Source organism: Bufo gargarizans, chromosome 1 (genome assembly GCF_014858855.1).
Source record: "Bufo gargarizans isolate SCDJY-AF-19 chromosome 1, ASM1485885v1, whole genome shotgun sequence".
NCBI lineage: Eukaryota > Metazoa > Chordata > Amphibia > Anura > Bufonidae > Bufo > Bufo gargarizans.
Window position 1 is genome coordinate 644590153 of NC_058080.1, and position 14703 is coordinate 644604855.

Here is a 14703-nt window from a genome sequence, read left to right on the forward strand (position 1 = left end):
TATCATTCCCAAAATAATTCAAACATGAAGTAGACATATGGGGAATGTAAAGTCATCACAATTTTTAGGGGTATTACTATGTATTACAGAAGTAGAGAAACTGAAACTTTGAAATTGGCTAATTTTTCCCAATTTTTGGTAAATTTGACATTTTTTTATGCAAAAAAAAAAAAAATTTTAACTTTTTTTTACCAGTGTCATGAAGTACAATATGTGACGAAAAAACAATCTCAGAATGGCCTGGATAAGTCAAAGCGTTTTAAAGTTATCATCACTTAAAGTGACACTTGTCAGATTTGCAAAAAATGGCCTGGTCCTAAGGTGTAAAAAGGCTGTGTCCCTAAGGGGTTAAAGTAATGATGGCCACTCGTTTTTCTTTATTTAGCTGCTTTTTTCTTGCCATAATACAAATTCGAACAGTCTATTCAGTAGGTCTATCAGCTGTGTATCCACCTGACTTCTTCACCACGCAACTCATGGTCCCAACCCCATTTATAAGGAAAGAAATCCCACTTATTAAACCTAACAGGGCACACCTTTGAAGTGAAAACCATTTCAGGTGACTACCTCTTGAATCTCATCAAGAGAATGCCAAGAGTGTGCAAAGCAGTAATCAAAGCAAAATGTGGCAACTTTGAAGAACCTAGAATATTACATATTTTCAGTTGCTTCACACTTTTTTGTTATGTATATAATTCCATATGTGTTAATTCATAGTTTTGATGCCTTCAGTGTGAATCTACAATTTTCATAGTCATGAAAATAAAGAAAACTCTTTAAATGAGAAGGTGTGTCCAAACTTTTGGTCTGTATTGTATGTATTAAAATTTTTGTTACCAAAACACAAGTAGCTGAATATGTCTGTAGTTTGTACATATAGAATAGCTCACTAAAAAATTGAGAACACACATATAATATAACTTCAGCCTTTATTAGTAAAATGTGATATAACACACAATATCTGACAGTGTGGACAGTGCGATGACACAGAACAGTTCCCCCCAGCCACAGTAGGTGTCCCCCTGAGCCCTTGGTCTGTATATGTCTCTTTTATTGTGCTACTTGTGCAGCACGCCAGACCTGCAGGGTATAGCAACAGTGAGGTCACGGTATGGGCAATCGAGGGTTACTCACTTTTCTGAGGAGAACCCTGGGCAGGCATGCGACAGTGAAAGAGAGGCAGACACTAGTTCCTCTGGGGCACACTCTGTAGATAGGGACCAGGCCTGATGGTATGTGAGGTGCCCTGGATGTTGTAGGTGTTTTGAGTGCCTGAGGCAAAGTCCCTTTAAGGATCGTGACGCCAGTGCCTGTAACGGTGGCACACCGGTTTGTAGGAAGATTAATAGAGTACGCAGTTGGTAAACCAAACGTTGCTTTACTTTGGGAAACAATCCAACTTTATACATACAGTTGCAGTAGATGAAAATAATGCAGTCCTTTCTAGTACAAGTGCACAGCAGGTTTACTTCACAATATGGCAGGTATAATCTTGCAAGATACTTGGAGGGCAAACAGTTAATGCTTTGCAGTACAATACTGCTCTATCCCCTCAGCTATTCTAGCTGGCTGGATCACAAGGCCCGGATGCCTAATTGCTGGCTTAAATCCTTGGTACAAAATCCTTCCTCCAGCATTGGCACTTGCTCTATATTAGACACTTCTGCCCATCAGGTTAATTAGCTGTACTTGTGGTATTGTCCTTGCTGTGAGGGATACTGCAGGTTGCTCCCAGGAGGTGCTCTCCTACTACTGGGGTGTTTCATCTGTGTTGGTTGGATTACTGGTCTCAGGCAGGCTGTACTCTTCCTAGCCTCCTAGTGCAGCTAGAAACCAGGACTATCTAGCTGCATGTCAGGAGGAGGCCCTCAGCATATCTCGGGCTGGTGCCTTCTCACTTCTGTCTCCACAGACTCCTGACTATGACCTAACCACTCCCTGTCTGGGCCTGGACATTTATACTAGGGGCTCCCTATCTCCCCCTAGTGTCTGGAATGTTCAATTACACCCAACTAGGCCTGAAAAGCATATAACAGGGGGAACAGACCAATGTAAAAACACACAGGAAATACTTCTTGCGAGCAGAAGTAACACGCTACCCAATTGACCCTTGTGTAGTGCCCACTCCTACCTAGTGGGACAGTACACTTGTTAATATTGTTTTTTGCTGATTTGTTTAACTGGGAGCGAGTCGTACCCTGGGATGTCACAGGTGCTACCAACGCCAAGGATTGCGGGCCCTATGTCAATCAGGGTTTCTGGAGGCAGCTACATTAGTGGTTCCAACCCCCTCTTCTACTTCTCCGCCTCCTCCTCCACTTTCACCTCCGAATTATCCACATGCAGCACCAGTCAGTCATCAGTTAGTAGCTGGAAGCAGTGGGGAAGTGGCAACAGGCCGCCACAGAGCTGTGGCAGGGGATAAGAGATCAGACTGAGCTGTGGCTCTCGCCACTCAACCTAGAACAAGGCATAGTTGTGTCTGATAATGGCCTTAACTTGGTGGCGGCTTTGGAGCTCGGCAAGCTTAGACACATCCCATGCCTAGCCCACGTCTACAACCTTGTGGTTTAGCGGTTTCTCAAAACCTTCCCCAATTGTGTGCACATTTCTGGAAGTCACCAACAGCTTCAACTGGTCTGACAATGCTGCAGCAGTAGGGATGAGCGAACCCGGACTGTAAAGTTCGGGTTCGTACCGAATTTTGGGGTGTCCGTGACTCGGACCCGAACCCGGACATTTTCGTAAAAGTCCGGGTTCGGGTTCGGTGTTCGTCGCTTTATTGGCGCTTTTGTGACGCTTTCTTGGCGCTTTTTGAAAGGCTGCAAATCAGCCAATCAACAAGCGTCATACTACTTGCCCCAAGAGGCCATCACAGCCATGCCTACTATTGGCATGGCTGTGATTGGCCAGAGCACCATGTGACCCAGCCTCTATTTAAGCTGGAGTCACATAGCGCTGCCCGTCACTCTGCTCTGATTAGCATAGGGAGAGGTTGCGGCTGCGACAGTAGGGTGAGATTAGGCAGATTAACTCCTCCAAAGGACTTGATTAATCGATCGATCTGCAGCTGTGCATCATTGAGCTGCTGAAATTCAATTGCTCACTGTTTTTAGGCTGCCCAGACCGTTTGTCAGTCACTTTTTACTGGGGTGATCGGCAGCCATTTTGTGTCTTGTGGTGTGCTAGCACAAGCTGCGACCAAGTGCATTTAGCCCTCAATGGTGTGGTTGTTTTTTGGCTAATTCCTACATCAGGGTGAAACTGTCACACCAAGTGCATTTAACCAGCAATAGTCTGGTTATTTTTTGGCCATATACTACATCAGGGGCAAGCTGCGCCTGTCACCAAGTGCATTTAGCCCTCAATTGTGTGGTTGTTTTTTGGCTAAATCCTACATCAGGGTGAAGCTGTCACACCAAGTGCATTTAACCAGCAATAGTCTGTTTATTTTTTGGCCATATACTACATCAGGGGCAAGCTGCGCCTGTCACCAAGTGCATTTAACCCTCAGTAGTGTGGTTTCTCAAGCTGTCACACCAAGTGCATTTAACCATCAATAGTGTGGTTATTTTTTGGCCATATCCCAGTCTAATTCTGTCAGTAAACCTATACCTGTCACCCAGCGCCTAAATACTAGGCCTCAAATTCATATCCAGCTAAATCTGTCGTTAGTGCTGTAGCTGGGCGAGTTAGTTAGTGTCTGTTCAAGCACATTTCTTGTTCTGGGTTGAAATACAATTCCCAATTTAGCAATTTCAAAATTTAGTGGTTTCTGCTGTATCAGAGCTATTTGAAATCTATCCCTAAAAGGGTAGATCATATTGAAGGTGCACATAGGGACATTCAGAATAACTTCACACACCCGCTACTGTGCATTTCCAAGTCTAATTCTGTCAGTAAACCCATACCTGTCACCCAGCGCCTAAATACTAGGCCTCAAATTTATATCCAGCTAAATCTGTTGTTACTGCTGTAGCTGGGCGAGTTATTTAAGGTCCGTTCAAGCACATTTCTTGTTCTGGGTTGAAATACAATTCCCAATTTAGCAATTTAAAAATTTAGTGGTTTCTGCTGTATCAGAGCTATTTAAAATCTATCCCTAAAAGGGTAGATCATATTGAAGGTGCACATAGGGACATTCAGAATAACTTCACACACCCGCTACTGTGCATTTCCAAGTCTAATTCTGTCAGTAAACCCATACCTGTCACCCAGCGCCTAAATACTAGGCCTCAAATTTATATCCAGCTAAATCTGTCGTCAGTGCTGTAGCTGGGCGAGTTATTTAGTGTCCGTTCAAGCACATTTCTTGTTCTGGGTTGAAATACAATTCCCAATTTAGCAATTTCAAAATTTAGTGGTTTCTGCTGTATCAGAGCTATTTGAAATCTATCCCTAAAAGGGTAGATCATATTGAAGGTGCACATAGGGTCATTCAGAATAACTTCACACACCCGCTACTGTGCATTTCCAAGTCTAATTCTGTCACTAAACCCATACCTGTCACCCAGCGCCTAAATACTAGGCCTCAAATTTATATCCAGCTAAATCTGTCGTTAGTGCTGTAGCTGGGCGAGTTATTTAGAGTCCGTTCAAGCACATTTCTTGTTCTGGGTTGAAATACAATTCCCAATTTAGCAATTTCAAACTTTAGTGGTTTCTGCTGTATCAAAGCTATTTGAAATCTATCCCTAAAAGGGTAGATCATATTGAAGGTGCACATAGGGTCATGCAGAATAACTTCACACACCCGCTACTGTGCATTTCCAAGTCTAATTCTGTCAGTAAACCCATACCTGTCACCCAGCGCCTAAAAACTAGGCCTCAAATTTTTATCCAGCTAAATCTGTCATCAGTGCTGTAGCTGGGCGAGTTATTTAGTGTCCGTTCAAGCACATTTCTTGTTCTGGGTTGAAATACAATTCCCAATTTAGCAATTTCGAAATTTAGTGGTTTCTGCTGTATCAGAGCTATTTAAAATCTATCCCTAAAAGGGTAGATCATATTGAAGGTGCACATAGGGACATTCAGAATAACTTCACACACCCGCTACTGTGCATTTCCAAGTCTAATTCTGTCAGTAAACCCATACCTGTCACCCAGCGCCTAAATACTAGGCCTCAAATTTATATCCAGCTAAATCTGTCGTCAGTGCTGTAGCTGGGCGAGTTATTTAGTGTCCGTTCAAGCACATTTCTTGTTCTGGGTTGAAATACAATTCCCAATTTAGCAATTTCAAAATTTAGTGGTTTCTGCTGTATCAGAGCTATTTGAAATCTATCCCTAAAAGGGTAGATCATATTGAAGGTGCACATAGGGACATTCAGAATAACTTCACACACCCGCTACTGTGCATTTCCAAGTCTAATTCTGTCAGTAAACCCATACCTGTCACCCAGCGCCTAAATACTAGGCCTCAAATTTATATCCAGCTAAATCTGTCGTCAGTGCTGTAGCTGGGCGAGTTATTTAGTGTCCGTTCAAGCACATTTCTTGTTCTGGGTTGAAATACAATTCCCAATTTAGCAATTTCAAAATGTAGTGGTTTCTGCTGTATCAGAGCTATTTGAAATCTATCCCTAAAAGGGTAGATCATATTGAAGGTGCACATAGGGTCATTCAGAATAACTTCACACACCCGCTACTGTGCATTTCCAAGTCTAATTCTGTCACTAAACCCATACCTGTCACCCAGCGCCTAAATACTAGGCCTCAAATTTATATCCAGCTAAATCTGTCGTTAGTGCTGTAGCTGGGCGAGTTATTTAGAGTCCGTTCAAGCACATTTCTTGTTCTGGGTTGAAATACAATTCCCAATTTAGCAATTTCAAACTTTAGTGGTTTCTGCTGTATCAGAGCTATTTGAAATCTATCCCTAAAAGGGTAGATCATATTGAAGGTGCACATAGGGTCATGCAGAATAACTTCACACACCCGCTACTGTGCATTTCCAAGTCTAATTCTGTCAGTAAACCCATACCTGTCACCCAGCGCCTAAAAACTAGGCCTCAAATTTATATCCAGCTAAATCTGTCGTCAGTGCTGTAGCTGGGCGAGTTATTTAGTGTCCGTTCAAGCACATTTCTTGTTCTGGGTTGAAATACAATTCCCAATTTAGCAATTTCAAAATTTAGTGGTTTCTGCTGTATCAGAGCTATTTAAAATCTATCCCTAAAAGGGTAGATCATATTGAAGGTGCACATAGGGACATTCAGAATAACTTCACACACCCGCTACTGTGCATTTCCAAGTCTAATTCTGTCAGTAAACCCATACCTGTCACCCAGCGCCTAAATACTAGGCCTCAAATTTATATCCAGCTAAATCTGTCGTCAGTGCTGTAGCTGGGCGAGTTATTTAGTGTCCGTTCAAGCACATTTCTTGTTCTGGGTTGAAATACAATTCCCAATTTAGCAATTTCAAAATTTAGTGGTTTCTGCTGTATCAGAGCTATTTGAAATCTATCCCTAAAAGGGTAGATCATATTGAAGGTGCACATAGGGACATTCAGAATAACTTCACACACCCGCTACTGTGCATTTCCAAGTCTAATTCTGTCAGTAAACCCATACCTGTCACCCAGCGCCTAAATACTAGGCCTCAAATTTATATCCAGCTAAATCTGTCGTCAGTGCTGTAGCTGGGCGAGTTATTTAGTGTCCGTTCAAGCACATTTCTTGTTCTGGGTTGAAATACAATTCCCAATTTAGCAATTTCAAAATTTAGTGGTTTCTGCTGTATCAGAGCTATTTGAAATCTATCCCTAAAAGGGTAGATCATATTGAAGGTGCACATAGGGTCATTCAGAATAACTTCACACACCCGCTACTGTGCATTTCCACGTCTAATTCTGTCACTAAACCCATACCTGTCACCCAGCGCCTAAATACTAGGCCTCAAATTTATATCCAGCTAAATCTGTCGTTAGTGCTGTAGCTGGGCGAGTTATTTAGAGTCCGTTCAAGCACATTTCTTGTTCTGGGTTGAAATACAATTCCCAATTTAGCAATTTCAAACTTTAGTGGTTTCTGCTGTATCAGAGCTATTTGAAATCTATCCCTAAAAGGGTAAATCATATTGAAGGTGCACATAGGGTCATGCAGAATAACTTCACACACCCGCTACTGTGCATTTCCAAGTCTAATTCTGTCAGTAAACCCATACCTGTCACCCAGCGCCTAAAAACTAGGCCTCAAATTTTTATCCAGCTAAATCTGTCGTCAGTGCTGTAGCTGGGCGAGTTATTTAGTGTCCGTTCAAGCACATTTCTTGTTCTGGGTTGAAATACAATTCCCAATTTAGCAATTTCAAAATTTAGTGGTTTCTGCTGTATCAGAGCTATTTAAATCTATCCCTAAAAGGGTAGATCATATTGAAGGTGCACATAGGGACATTCAGAATAACTTCACACACCCGCTACTGTGCATTTCCAAGTCTAATTCTGTCAGTAAACCCATACCTGTCACCCAGCGCCTAAATACTAGGCCTCAAATTTATATCCAGCTAAATCTGTCGTCAGTGCTGTAGCTGGGCGAGTTATTTAGTGTCCGTTCAAGCACATTTCTTGTTCTGGGTTGAAATACAATTCCCAATTTAGCAATTTCAAAATTTAGTGGTTTCTGCTGTATCAGAGCTATTTGAAATCTATCCCTAAAAGGGTAGATCATATTGAAGGTGCACATAGGGTCATTCAGAATAACTTCACACACCCGCAACTGTGCATTTCCAAGTATAATTCTGTCACTAAACCCATACCTGTCACCCAGCGCCTAAATACTAGGCCTCAAATTTATATCCAGCTAAATCTGTCGTTAGTACTGTAGCTGGGTGAGTTATTTAGTGTCCGTTCAAGCACATTTCTTGTTCTGGGTTGAAATACAATTCCCAATTTAGCAATTTCAAAATTTAGTGGTTTCTGCTGTATCAGAGCTATTTGAAATCTATCCCTAAAAGGGTAGATCATATTGAAGGTGCACATAGGGTCATTCAGAATAACTTCACACACCCGCTACTGTGCATTTCCAAGTCTAATTCTGTCAGTAAACCCATACCTGTCACCCAGCGCCTAAATACTAGGCCTCAAATTTATATCCAGCTAAATTTGTCGTTAGTGCTGTAGCTGGGCGAGTTATTTAGTGTCCGTTCAAGCACATTTCTTGTTCTGGGTTGAAGTACAATTCCCAATTTAGCAATTTCAAAATTTAGTGGTTTCTGCTGTATCAGAGCTATTTGAAATCTATCCCTAAAAGGGTAGATCATATTGAAGGTGCACATAGGGTCATTCAGAATAACTTCACACACCCGCTACTGTGCATTTCCACGTCTAATTCTGTCACTAAACCCATACCTGTCACCCAGCGCCTAAATACTAGGCCTCAAATTTATATCCAGCTAAATCTGTCGTTAGTGCTGTAGCTGGGCGAGTTATTTAGTGTCCGTTCAAGCACATTTCTTGTTCTGGGTTGAAATACAATTCCCAATTTAGCAATTTCAAACTTTAGTGGTTTCTGCTGTATCAGAGCTATTTGAAATCTATCCCTAAAAGGGTAGATCATATTGAAGGTGCACATAGGGTCATTCAGAATAACTTCACACACCCGCTACTGTGCATTTCCAAGTCTAATTCTGTCAGTAAACCCATACCTGTCACCCAGCGCCTAAATACTAGGCCTCAAATTTATATCCAGCTAAATTTGAATACAATACATTGGGCCAAATAATATTTTTGTTGTTGTGGTGAACGATAACAATGAGGAAAACATCTAGTAAGGGACGCGGACGTGGACATGGTCGTGGTGGTGTTAGTGGACCCTCTGGTGCTGGGAGAGGACGTGGCCGTTCTGCCACATCCACACGTCCTAGTGTACCAACTACCTCATGTCCCAGTAGCCGCCAGAATTTACAGCGATATATGGTGGGGCCCAATGCCGTTCTAAGGATGGTAAGGCCTGAGCAGGTACAGGCATTAGTCAATTGGGTGGCCGACAGTGGATCCAGCACGTTCACATTATCTCCCACCCAGTCTTCTGCAGAAAGCGCACAGATGGCGCCTGAAAACCAACCCCATCAGTCTGTCACATCACCCCCATGCATATCAGGGAAACTGTCTGAGCCTCAAGTTATGCAGCAGTCTCTTATGCTGTTTGAAGACTCTGCTGGCAGGGTTTCCCAAGGGCATCCACCTAGCCCTTCCCCAGCGGTGGAAGACATAGACTGCACTGACGCACAACCACTTATGTTTCCTGATGATGAGGACATGGGAATACCACCTCAGCATGTGTCTGATGATGACGAAACACAGGTGCCAACTGCTGCGTCTTTCTGCAGTGTGCAGACTGAACAGGAGGTCAGGGATCAAGACTGGGTGGAAGACGATGCAGGGGACGATGAGGTCCTAGACCCCACATGGAATGAAGGTCGTGCCACTGACTTTCACAGTTCGGAGGAAGAGGCAGTGGTGAGACCGAGCCAACAGCGTAGCAAAAGAGGGAGCAGTGGGCAAAAGCAGAACACCCGCCGCCAAGAGACTCCGCCTGCTACTGACCGCCGCCATCTGGGACCGAGCACCCCAAAGGCAGCTTCAAGGAGTTCCCTGGCATGGCACTTCTTCAAACAATGTGCTGACGACAAGACCCGAGTGGTTTGCACGCTGTGCCATCAGAGCCTGAAGCGAGGCATTAACGTTCTGAACCTTAGCACAACCTGCATGACCAGGCACCTGCATGCAAAGCATGAACTGCAGTGGAGTAAACACCTTAAAAACAAGGAAGTCACTCAGGCTCCCCCTGCTACCTCTTCTGCTGCTGCCGCCTCGGCCTCTTCTGCTGCTGCCGCCTCGGCCTCTTCCTCCGCCTCTGGAGGAACGTTGGCACCTGCCGCCCAGCAAACAGGGGATGTACCACCAACACCACCACCACCTCCGTCACCAAGCGTCTCAACCATGTCACACGGCAGCGTTCAGCTCTCCATCTCACAAACATTTGAGAGAAAGCGTAAATTCCCACCTAGCCACCCTCGATCCCTGGCCCTGAATGCCAGCATTTCTAAACTGGCCTATGAAATGCTGTCATTTAGGCTGGTGGACACAGACAGCTTCAAACAGCTCATGTCGCTTGCTGTCCCACAGTATGTTGTTCCCAGCCGCCACTACTTCTCCAAGAGAGCCGTGCCTTCCCTGCACAACCAAGTATCCGATAAAATTAAGTGTGCACTGCGCAAGGCCATCTGTAGCAAGGTCCACCTAACCACAGATACGTGGACCAGTAAGCACGGCCAGGGACGCTATATCTCCCTAACTGAACACTGGGTAAATGTAGTGGCAGCTGGACCCCAGGCGGAGAGCTGTTTGGCGCACGTCCTTCCGCCGCCAAGGATCGCAGGGCAACATTCTTTGCCTCCTGTTGCCACCTCCTCCTTCTCGGCTTCCTCCTCCTCTTCTTCCACCTGCTCATCCAGTCAGCCACACACCTTCACCACCAACTTCAGCACAGCCCGGGGTAAACGTCAGCAGGCCATTCTGAAACTCATATGTTTGGGGGACAGGCCCCACACCGCACAGGAGTTATGGCGGGGTATAGAACAACAGACCGACGAGTGGTTGCTGCCGGTGAGCCTCAAGCCCGGCCTGGTGGTGTGCGATAATGGGCGAAATCTCGTTGCAGCTCTGGGACTAGCCGGTTTGATGCACATCCCTTGCCTGGCGCATGTGCTGAATTTGGTGGTGCAGAAGTTCATTCACAACTACCCCGACATGTCAGAGCTGCTGCATAAAGTGCAGGCCGTCTGTTCGCGCTTCCGGCGTTTACATCCTGCCGCTGCTCGCCTGTCTGCGCTACAGCGTAACTTCGGCCTTCCCGCTCACCGCCTCATATGCGACGTGCCCACCAGGTGGAACTCCACCTTGCACATGCTGGACAGACTGTGCGAGCAGCAGCAGGCCATAGTGGAGTTTCAGCTGCAGCACGCACGGGTCAGTCGCACTGCGGAACAGCACCACTTCACCACCAATGACTGGGCCTCCATGCGAGACCTGTGTGCCCTGTTGCGCTGTTTCGAGTACTCCACCAACATGGCCAGTGGCGATGACGCCGTTATCAGCGTTACAATACCACTTCTATGTCTCCTTGAGAAAACACTTAGGGCGATGATGGAAGAGGAGGTGGCCCAGGAGGAGGAGGAGGAGGAGGAGGAAGAGGGGTCATTTTTAGCACTTTCAGGCCAGTCTCTTCGAAGTGACTCAGAGGGAGGTTTTTTGCAACAGCAGAGGCCAGGTACAAATGTGGCCAGCCAGGGCCCACTACTGGAGGACGAGGAGGACGAGGATGAGGTGGAGGAGGATGGGGATGAAGCATGGTCACAGCGGGGTGGCACCCAACGCAGCTCGGGCCCATCACTGGTGCGTGGCTGGGGGGAAAGGCAGGACGATGACGATACGCCTCCCACAGAGGACAGCTTGTCCATACCCCTGGGCAGCCTGGCACACATGAGAGACTACATGCTGCAGTGCCTGCGCAACGACAGCAGAGTTGCCCACATTTTAACGTGTGCGGACTACTGGGTTGCCACCCTGCTGGATCCACGCTACAAAGACAATGTGCCCACCTTACTTCCTGCACTGGAGCGTGATAGGAAGATGCGCGAGTACAAGCGCACGTTGGTAGACGCGCTACTGAGAGCATTCCCAAATGTCACAGGGGAACAAGTGGAAGCCCAAGGCCAAGGCAGAGGAGGAGCAAGAGGTCGCCAAGGCAGCTGTGTCACGGCCAGCTCCTCTGAGGGCAGGGTTAGCATGGCAGAGATGTGGAAAACTTTTGTCAACACGCCACAGCTAACTGCACCACCACCTGATACGCAACGTGTTAGCAGGAGGCAACATTTCACTAACATGGTGGAACAGTACGTGTGCACACCCCTCCACGTACTGACTGATGGTTCGGCCCCATTCAACTTCTGGGTCTCTAAATTGTTCACGTGGCTAGAGCTAGCCTTTTATGCCTTAGAGGTGCTGGCCTCCCCGGCGGCCAGCGTTTTGTCTGAACGTGTATTCAGCATGGCAGGGGGCGTCATTACAGACAAATGCAGCCGCCTGTCTACAGCCAATGTGGACAAGCTGACGTTCATAAAAATGAACCAGGCATGGATCCCACAGGACCTGTCCGTCCCTTTTCCAGATTAGACATTAACTACCTCCCCTTAACCATATATTATTGTACTCCAGGGCACTTCCTCATTCAATCCTATTTTTATTTTCATTTTACCATTATATTGCGAGGCTACCCAAAGTTGAATGAACCTCTCCTCTGTCTGGGTGCCAGGGCCTAAATATATGCCAATGGACTGTTCCAATGTTGGGTGACGTGAAGCCTGATTCTCTGCTATGACATTCAGACTAATTCTCTGCTGACATGAAGCCAGATTCTCTGTTACGGGACCTCTCTCTTCTGCCTGGGTGCTGGGCCTAAATATCTGACAATGGACTGTTGCAGTGGTGGCTGACGTGAAGCCAGATTTTCTGCTATGACATGCAGACTAATTCTCTGCTGACATGAATCCAGATCCTCTGTTACGGGACCTCTCTCCTCTGCCTGGGTGCTGGGCCTAAATATATGCCAATGGACTGTTGCACTGGTAGCTGACGTGAAGCCTGATTCTCTGCTATGACATGCAGACTAATTCTCTGCTGACATGAAGCCAGATTCTCTGTTACGGGACCTCTCTCCTCTGCCTGGGTGCTGGGCCTAAATATCTGACAATGGACTGTTACAGTGGTGGGTGACGTGAAGCCTGATTCTCTGCTATGACATGCAGACTAATTCTCTGCTGACATGAAGCCAGATTCTCTGTTACGGGACCTCTCTCCTCTGCCTGGGTGCTGGGCCTAAATTTATGAAAATGGACTGTTACAGTGGTGGGTGACGTAAAGCCTGATTCTCTGCTATGACATGAAGACTGATTCTCTGGTGACATGAAGCCAGATTCTGTGTTACGGAACCTCTCTCCTCTGCCTGGGTGCTGGGCCTAAATTTATGAAAATGGACTGTTACAGTGGTGGGTGACGTGAAGCCTGATTCTCTGCTATGACATGCAGACTGATTCTCTGCTGACATGAAGCCAGATTGTCTGTTACGGGACCTCTCTCCTCTGCCTGGGTGCCAGGGCCTAAATTTATGACAATGGACTGTTGCAGTGGTGGCTGACGTGAAGCCTGATTCTCTGCTATGACATGAAGACTGATTCTCTGGTGACATGAAGCCAGATTCTGTGTTACGGAACCTCTCTCCTCTGCCTGGGTGCTGGGCCTAAATTTATGAAAATGGACTGTTGCAGTGGTGGCTGACGTGAAGCCTGATTCTCTGCTATGACATGAAGACTGATTCTCTGGTGACATGAAGCCAGATTCTGTTTTACGGAACCTCTCTCCTCTGCCTGGGTGCTGGGCCTAAATTTATGACAATGGACTGTTACAGTGGTGGGTGACGTGAAGCCTGATTCTCTGCTATGACATGCAGACTGATTCTCTGCTGACATGAAGCCAGATTCTCTGTTAAGGGACCTCTCTCTTCTGCCTGGGTGCTGGGCCTAAATATATGACAATTGACTGTTGCAGTGGTGGCTGACGTGAAGCCTGATTCTCTGCTATGATATGAAGACTGATTCTCTGCTGACATGAAGCCAGATTCTCTGTTACGGGACCTCTCTCCTCTACCTGGGTGCCAGGGCCTAAATTTATGACAATGGACTGTTACAGTGGTGGGTGACGTGAAGCCTGATTCTCTGCTATGACATGCAGACTAATTCTCTGCTGACATGAAGCCAGATTGTCTGTTAAGGGACCTCTCTCCTCTGCCTGGGTGCTGGGCCTAAATATATGACAATGGACTGTTGCAGTGGTGGCTGACGTGAAGCCTGATTCTCTGCTATGATATGAAGACTGATTCTCTGCTGACATGAAGCCAGATTGTCTGTTACGGGACCTCTCTCCTCTGCCTGGGTGCTGGGCCTAAATTTTTGAAAATGGACTGTTACAGTGGTGGGTGACGTGAAGCCTGATTCTCTGCTATGGGACCTCTCTCCAATTGATTTTGGTTAATTTTTATTTATTTAATTTTTATTTTAATTCATTTCCCTATCCACATTTGTTTGCAGGGGATTTACCTACATGTTGCTGCCTTTTGCAGCCCTCTAGCCCTTTCCTGGGCTTTTTTACAGCCTTTTTAGTGCCAAAAAGTGCATAAATTACCTAACTGGAAGGTGTCTTCCAGAAACTGGCAGTAGTACTGGGAGTTGAGCTTGACTCCATCCTCAACCCGAAAAGGCCCCACAAGCTCATCTTTGATGATACCAGCCTAAACCAGTACTCCACCTCCACCTTGCTGGCATCTGAGTCGGACTGGAGCTCTCTGCCCTTTACCAATCCAGCCACGGGCCCATCCATCTGGCCCATCAAGACTCACTCTCATTTCATCAGTCCATAAAACCTTAGAAAAATCAGTCTTGAGATATTTCTTGGCCCAGTCTTGACGTTTCAGCTTGTGTGTCTTGTTCAGTGGTGGTCGTCTTTCAGCCTTTCTTACCTTGGCCATGTCTCTGAGTATTGCACACCTTGTGCTTTTGGGCATTCCAGTGATGTTGCAGCTCTGAAATATGGCCAAACTGGTGGCAAGTGGCATCTTGGCAGCTGCACGCTTGACTTTTCTCAGT